Source organism: Notothenia rossii (genome assembly GCF_949606895.1).
Source record: "Notothenia rossii genome assembly, chromosome: 1".
NCBI lineage: Eukaryota > Metazoa > Chordata > Actinopteri > Perciformes > Nototheniidae > Notothenia > Notothenia rossii.
Window position 1 is genome coordinate 80,240,664 of NC_136912.1, and position 8,089 is coordinate 80,248,752.

Sequence of the window (8,089 nt, forward strand, 5' to 3'; positions counted from 1 at the left end):
CATGACAATGTATCACAGTAGGACCACACAGGAAATTGGTGTAAAGATGACTTTGCAGATCAGGGACACTCATCTATTATTGTTATATGGTTCATTGTCAAGTAAGACCCTCCATCGATATATATCTTCCTATTATTTGCCACCATTTATTAGTTTATTTTTGCTATCTCTCTTTATTTTATCGAGTAATATCCTGAAAGGATTTATGGCTCGCAAAACACAGTTGTGTCTTCAGCGAGGGATAATTACCACTCTTAAGATTGTCATGGTTTGACTTTCTTAGAGGACTCTAATTGTTTTTGAATTTCTTTTTTAAATTGCAGCACATTAACACATCTTTAGTTGTCACACTTAGAGTAGATGGCTCAGAATGAAGCAGGAGGCAGAATGCAGATGACTCGTACTGTGGGAGGAAATATGGATAATTAGTGGAGGCAGTAATGCGAGAATTAATGGCAGCTGGAACGTACTGCTGTGATGGCAACAGGAACTCACAAAGTGTGTTCACTGTGTTGTCACTAGTGAAATGTTGCTGCAATAGTTTTTTTCCAATACTATACAATAAGTAGTTCTAGTACACTGGATGTAAAAGAACTCTGCATGGCATTGAATTAAATTAAAATCTGATGGAGAGTAGAGGGAGAGGACGCTGGCGCTTATTGTTCGCCTCTTCTCCGTCTGTAAACTAGCTCAAAACCTTTTTTTTTTTCTTACCTAAACCTGTTTTCTATCTATGTCAGTCTGTCTTTGAATTTTGACGCTGATTTTGTATTAGCCTACCAGTCTGCCAGTTTGTTTTAAGAGAGCAATTGTATATCCAATACCTGCACTGCTGCAGTTAGCCACCTGCTAACTCCACTCGTCCTTCGGCGTCCTGCTACAACTCCGATGACATCGCTGGATCTTCAGCCACTGCCGGTTTCTTTCTGCTTCGGCTAAAACACCAGTGCCTGCATCTTTGGCAACAGCCTGACAGCCTTGCCCTGCTGTCTTGCTGTCCTGGTGCGACATGCCCTCGCTCGCCGGAACCGCTGCCTATCAGTGTGCTGCTAGCCACCTAGCTAGCTCAGTCACTAGCAACCTGCTAGCCTTCGGTGCTCGACGGGCCACGGCCTAAAAAACGGAATATACTACCACCACGGACCCTTCAGGATATTCGTATGACAATAAAGTCCATGGCCCTGTCCAACGCCCACTCTATATCCTCATAGGTTCCGGAAGCCGGTTTGTTTGCTCTGGGAGCGCCATTCCTTCACTGTGGACTGCAGGACGCGCCGGCGCATCTCAACTGCGTCATCAGAGTGATGCCGCTCATACCACTAAAGGCCCGGACACACCAATCCGATTCTGGCCGTCGGTGGGCGTCAGGCCGACGATGAGCATCGGCACGCCCTACTCAGATTGGTGTGTCCCGCACCGTCTTGTCTTTTCAGCCGTGCCGACACCTTTTCGGCCAAAGGCAGTCGGCAAAATAAATCACTCTGATTGGCTGTTCAGCTAGCGAATCGGTGCATGAGAAGCGGAACGGAATTGAGGGACTCAAACAAACTATTAAGAAGACAAATCTGAGATTTCATTTAACTCCAGCTCTCGACACAGGTTCGGGAAAGCCCCATGAGCTTCTCGTTGCAGAGAGAAAATGGAACGCACAAGCTCTAGCACTAGTTGTTGTTTGTTTATATCACGCATTCTGTTCTTCTTCTCTCGGTTATCACGCAGTCTGTCTTCTGGTTGTTGCCTCTTTTGAATGACGAATACTACCACCGCCTGCTGGTAAGGAGAGTTATTGCCACTCACCTGAAGTCTTTGCGGTGTGTTCCAGTGCAACACATGGCCAAAACGCAACAGTCGGGTCCGTCTGTGCCAGTTATTTGGTGTCAGCTTGGTGTGTCCGCGCCTTAATAGAAATCTCTGCTTCCTCAAAAAACACACACTCCCCTCCCAACAGCTGAAGCCTGTCAAATTTGCCTCCCTAAACATACAGTCTCTCATAGACAAATCACTTATTTTAAATGAATTTGTTGGAGATAATGACATTGACTTTTTATGTCTTTATGTGAAACTTGGCATCACAATGGTGACTATCTTTCCTTAAATGAGGCTACACCTCCAGGATATAAATACGCCCAGAGAAAGCATGCAACTCTGGGCGTGGTAGGGGGCTAGCGCTTATTTATCGGGAAACTTTTGTCACGGCTGAAATCCAAGTTCCTGATCTGCCATCATTTGAGTGTCTAGCTGCTAAATGCCTAGCTCCAGAACCCCTACTAATCATCTCTATCTATAGACCACCAAAGGCAAATAAAACCTTCATCTCAGACTTCTCAAGCCTACTCAAAACAATATGCCCTACATTCAACAGGCTGGATAGCATGCATAACACAGCAAACACCAGAGCCTCGCTGTGGGGAAACTTTGGCGCAGTTCCGAGTTTGTTCTAATCTGTCAAAATGACAGACTGCTTTCAGATTTTTCCGTCATTGTTAAAAAAAATATTCGGTGAACGCGACCACTGCTGTCCCAGCAACATCAGTACCAAGCGAGAGAGTTTTTTCCACAGCAAGGGACATGGGCGCGGGAAGTGGGGTGCTGAGGGCGCTGCAGCACTCCCTAGCGGCAGGCAGGAATTGAATTATTATTATTTGATGGTTATTGCTGCTCCCGCTGTGCATAATCTGTGTAATATATAGCCAATACATTCCACATTGTTGGTAAAATAATATTTTGGCCTGCCCCGAATGTTTTTTCTGTAGCCCCGGACAATTCTACCTCAATAATATAATATATTAACCGTGCTTTACGTGAACCTCATCAAGACACTAGAAAGGACGGCAGGACTGTAATTTCCCGTGTTCAGTGAATGCAACAGAGGCAAGACACCAGACCAGAGAGTTGCATGGAAATAAAAGTGTGCTTGTGTCATTCAAGCTCGCGGCTCTGTTTGTGTGCGGAAATAGCGCATTTAGTGTGTGTGAGAGAGGGGGAGAGAGAGAGGGACCGGTGCGAGCAGCAGGGACCGTGTTGTTAGCATCTGGTTAGCTAGCTGCACCAACGGACATACGGAGCTGTTTGTTCCACAACAAGCTGGAGGAGAGCTCTCCTCTCAGACTGAGAGGCTCAGGTGAGCTAAAGGACTCTTTGAGTGTTTAGATCAGGGGTGGGCAATTATTTTTTCCATGGGGCCACATGAGAAACAAAAAATATTGTGGAGGGCCGGGCCAAAAGGCTGAACTCAATTCTGCATAATATTAATTGTATTTCTTTATAAAAAGCAGTAAATAGCATTGTTTTGACAAGCTGGTAAGAGTATATGTTATAGTTGAGCAATGAAAAAGTGAGGTTGCCTTACAAAAAATGTAATTTATTCAATCAAATTTCCCAAAACAATGGTAAACAAAATGTGAACGTTTTTCACCATTTCTGACTCATATTAGTGAACATTTTCAGTCGCATTCACTACAAAACACATTTTGAGTTTCATATACTGTTGGAAAGTTGTGTAAAGGTTCTTAGCATTCTTAAGACATCACAACATTGTCTTTGTGCTCCAAACATTCAGCAAGATACATCATATTGAACTGTCACTGAACATCACTGAACTGTGATTTTGAGAAAAGGCTTCCAAAGAAAGTGTCCCAGTTCACTGCTAGTTGGTTCCTTTACATGCCTACATTTGTAGTCTAACCACCTCATTTGGTGTTTTTAAGTTCTTTTTTCTTGTTCAGTGAGAGAAATCTAGTCTCTGCTGGGCTTTAACGAGTGCATCGAAGTCAGGTTGAATGTCTGAGGTGGAGATGCGATGCACAGCTGACAGATGATCATCAGTGAGAGAGGATCTATACCTGGATTTCATAAACTTCATCTTTGAAAATGTTTGTTCACATATGTAGGTAGAGCCAAAGAGAACCAACATCTTCTGAGCATGTCTCCTCATGTTTGGAAAGTTCTCCTCCTCGAGAGAAGAGTAGAAATCCAGCAGAGATCCTGACTTAAAGCGCTCTGCCAGTACTGCATCAGACTGCAGGTCAATGAGTTCCAGCTGAACATCACTGGGTGCATTATCCATACTGCAGGTAAAGGGAGAGGAAATCATGAGCATTTCATCCTCGATTGTTCGGAGATCTTCAAATCGCCTTGAAAACTCACCATGCAATGCTCCTAACATGGATGAGTACCTGCGGAGGTGATCAGCTGATGGTGTGACTTCTTTCAGGGTTTGCATGTGAGTGAGAGTGTTGCTCTCCAGTTGGCTTGAAAGAAACTGCATCTTTCTCATGAAAGCCTTCACCAGGCTGTGCATTTCATGAACAAAAAGGCCCTTGCCTTGCAGTTTGGTGTTCAGTTCATTCATCAGTGCAGTCACATCAACAGCAAATGCAAAATCTGCCATCCAGTCCTCGTCTGAGAGCTCTGGGATGTCTTTGCCTTTCTTCTCACAAAACTCTTGAATCTCTGCTTTCAGGTCCCAAACTCTTTTTAGCACTTTGCCCAGGCTGAGCCATCTGACAGCTGTGTGGTAGCCGATGTCACTATGCTCAGTCTCATGCTCCTCCAAAAGTGCAACAAACTGTCTGTGATTCAATGCCCGTGCCCTGATGAAGTTTACTATTTTAGTAACAACATCAATAACATGGTGAATTTTTAGCACTGACTTGCACAACACATGTTGGTGTATAATACAATGCAAAAATACAAATTTCTGATCTGCGTCGATTTCAGTCACTTTATCTTGCATACGTTTCAAAAGTCCAACATTTTTACCTGTAAGATTTGGACAACCGTCTGTTGTGACACCTGCCAGTCTGTCCCATTTCAGTCCCAGCGTGTCCATGCACGCATTTACCTCTGTGAACAGATCGCTCCCTGTCGTCGTCCCTTTCATCGGCCGCATTGCTGCCAGCTCCTCCGTAATCTTGAAGTCCGGCGTTATCCCACGGACAAATACAAGTAACTGCGCTGTGTCGCGGACATCACAGCTCTCGTCCAAAGCCAAGGAGATAAAGTCAAAACTTGCCACTTCATGTTGCAGCTGAAGCTCCAGATTCCCCGCAATGTCCTCGATCCTTCTCGTCACGGTTCGCCTGGACATTGGGACTTGCTCAAAGGCTTCTTTTTTTTCAGGGCATATTAGTGCTGCAGAGTCCACTAAGCACTCTTTGACAAACTCCCCCTCTGAGAATGGCTTACTGTGTTTAGCTATTTTGTGGGATATCACGAAGCTGGTCTTGGTTGCTGCATCCTTGGATGTGTGAAGCTTGGTAAAAAAGCCTTGCTGCTTTTGCAGCTTAGCTAGCAAAGCGTTCGATGTGCGCGCCCTTTCAGCATCAGTCAAGTTTTTGTATTTCTCCGCGTGTTTCGTCTCGTAATGCCGACTCAAATTGTAGTCCTTGAACACGGCGATCTGCTCCCCGCAAACTAAACACACGGCTTTACCTCCGACTTCAGTAAATAAATACTTAGCAGTCCAATTTTTGTTGAAAACCCTACATTCGGCATCTACCTTTCTTTTTTTAGCATCAGCTGACATTTTTGAGCGCTAAAGTCGTCTTGTGACAATTATCCAATAACGCGCACGTCTTGATTTGACGTATTGCGTCATTATGTACGTGAATAAAAAACAACTTCAAAATAAAAGCATTGCAGCTTTAGTCCATGAATGAGGTAAAATTAGAAAATATGTTTATTTTGTAATTTCCAATTAACCTTACACGGGCCGGTCAGAGTCAACCAAAGGGCCGTATGTGGCCCGGGGGCCGTACAGTGCCCAGGTATGGTTTAGATAGTTAACTTTAGTCTAAGTTATCTCATTGGGTCTCAAACGGTTTGGTCAAAAATTATTGAAAAGATTATTTCCGCGGCACACCTTCATATGATCATTATAGTTATAAAAAAAATAAGAGAATAAAGGAAAAACAGTTATGAAATACTATATGGCAGTAAAACAAGAATACAGTTTGAAAGGGAAGTGATTTGTAAAATATCCATAAAGAAAAAGAAAATCTGCTTACAGTTGTGTTTCATCTGGGTGTTGAGAGATGTATCCATAGATCTCTTAAAGTTGCTCTCAAAGTGCAGCAGATTGATGCTTTTAACTTCAATATTTAAAAAATATCTTCCCGGGGGAGCATCCCCCCGGACCCCCCTAGAGGAGGTGAGGTCCGCTCCCCACTCGTAAAAAATAGCACTTTACCTTTGCCTATATGCCGTGAGCTGATTATCGAGCCTTCATTGTAACAGTCGCAGGTTTACTGTGTGTTTGCGTGTGGGGAGTTTTTTTTGTGCGTGCTCTATAGTGCCCGTAATAGTGTTCACTGGAGTCCAGCACCTCAGCACCCCCACTCAAAATACCTTCCCGCACCTCTGGCAAGGGATATTGTAAACGCCCAAACATCCCAGCTTCTACCTGGAAATGTGGACATGCTCATATTCCTAAAAAAAAACCTGTCTGATGATGCTGAGTGAGTGAGTGAGTTTGAGTTGAGTTACTTGAAAAACTAAAGTGAAACTTGATTTATTTTATTGCAGGGTCTGATTATTAAATGTCCTTGTTTATTTGTGAGATGCAGTGGCACAAAGAAAATGCCTACTTTGTTTGGTAGTAGCCTACTAGTTGTGGTGTCTAGACATTTATGTTAAGTTAATTCATTTAGTTCAGTCCTTTTGTCCTTTGCTTTGTCTTGTGAATTCTTGTTTTATTTTGTAGTAACCTTTCCCTCTCGTTTCAGAGCCATTCCAGCCCTTGTGTGTTTTTTCCCTCCAGTGTGATTGTCAGCCCCTCCCTTAATTGTTGCCACCTGTGTCCCCTTACCTAGTGTGTATATATAGTCTGCGTTTCCCTTTGTCCTGTGCCAGTTCGTCTTGTCTCACCGGGCCTGCCGGTCATTCCTTTCATTTTTAATGGTCCATGTAGATGTTTTTGTTTGGAGTTTTGGATCTTATCATTTCTCAGTTTTTCCTCCTATTGAGTGTTTTGGGTTTTTGCCTTTATTAAAGACATTGTTTATCCTGACCTATTTCTGGTGTTGTGCGTTTGGGTCATGAGCCTTGTGACAATCTTAACACTAGTAGGTACAAAAACACTGCTGTTCTTGTTCCAGTCTGTTACTGTCACTTTGTTTTTGACTCTTTAAAATACCAGTATCTTCCTAAAATGCTGTACACATCAGATTTATTATTTAATAAAGAAACATTTTTCAAGTAAAAAAAATAAAATGTTTCCCCAAAAAATCTTTTTTTGCATTTTTTCCCCTTTATTTTTCAATATAGCAATAAATAACCGTACCGTGCACTTGTTATCGCGATATTATCGTACCGTGAGTTGGTATCGTTACATCCCTACTCAATACCCACCTGTTCTGCACTGCATTTTACTCACTGTGCTTTATTTTATTTATTTATTTTATTTCAAACCTTTTATGCTCTTAACCTTTTATTTGTATTTTTTATATTACCATATTTTATTCAATATGCTCCTTTTAGACATATTTTTAATTTATTATTTTCTCCTTATAGCTTTGTGAAGCACCTTGAGATGATGTTGTTTTTAAAGTGTGCTATATAAATCAAATGTATTATTATTATTGCATTGCAAATGATGATTCAAACTGAGCAAATAAACTCAAGTAAATAAAAACATTCAGGCAAGAGATGTTAAGATTCACCGATTCGCATCGGTGCACCGGCATAAACGTTCAAGATGCGAGTGCACCGGTTGAAAGAGTGCACATCGGCTACGGTTTGGGTTGAACTCGCGATGCATCGATTGCGTAGCGTCTTTGCATCGGTAAAAAACCGATTCATTCATATAAAATCCCCTTATCTTGTCAACGTTCAGCAGAGACGATCTTTGATATTTTCTTCGCCACTACGGAGAACGAGAGTCTCAGTTATCAACACACACGGAAGTTGAGGAGAAAGAGTCACACAGCGCACCGAAAAATACCTACAAATCAAACGTTTGGCAACACTTCGGATTGTTCAAGAAAGACGGTGTAATAGTCATTTATGCTATATAGTTGACCGCAGGTCATGGAGAGTAATAAGGTATCCGTAGACCTTTGTATGAGGTATCTTTATTACTTAACAGGTC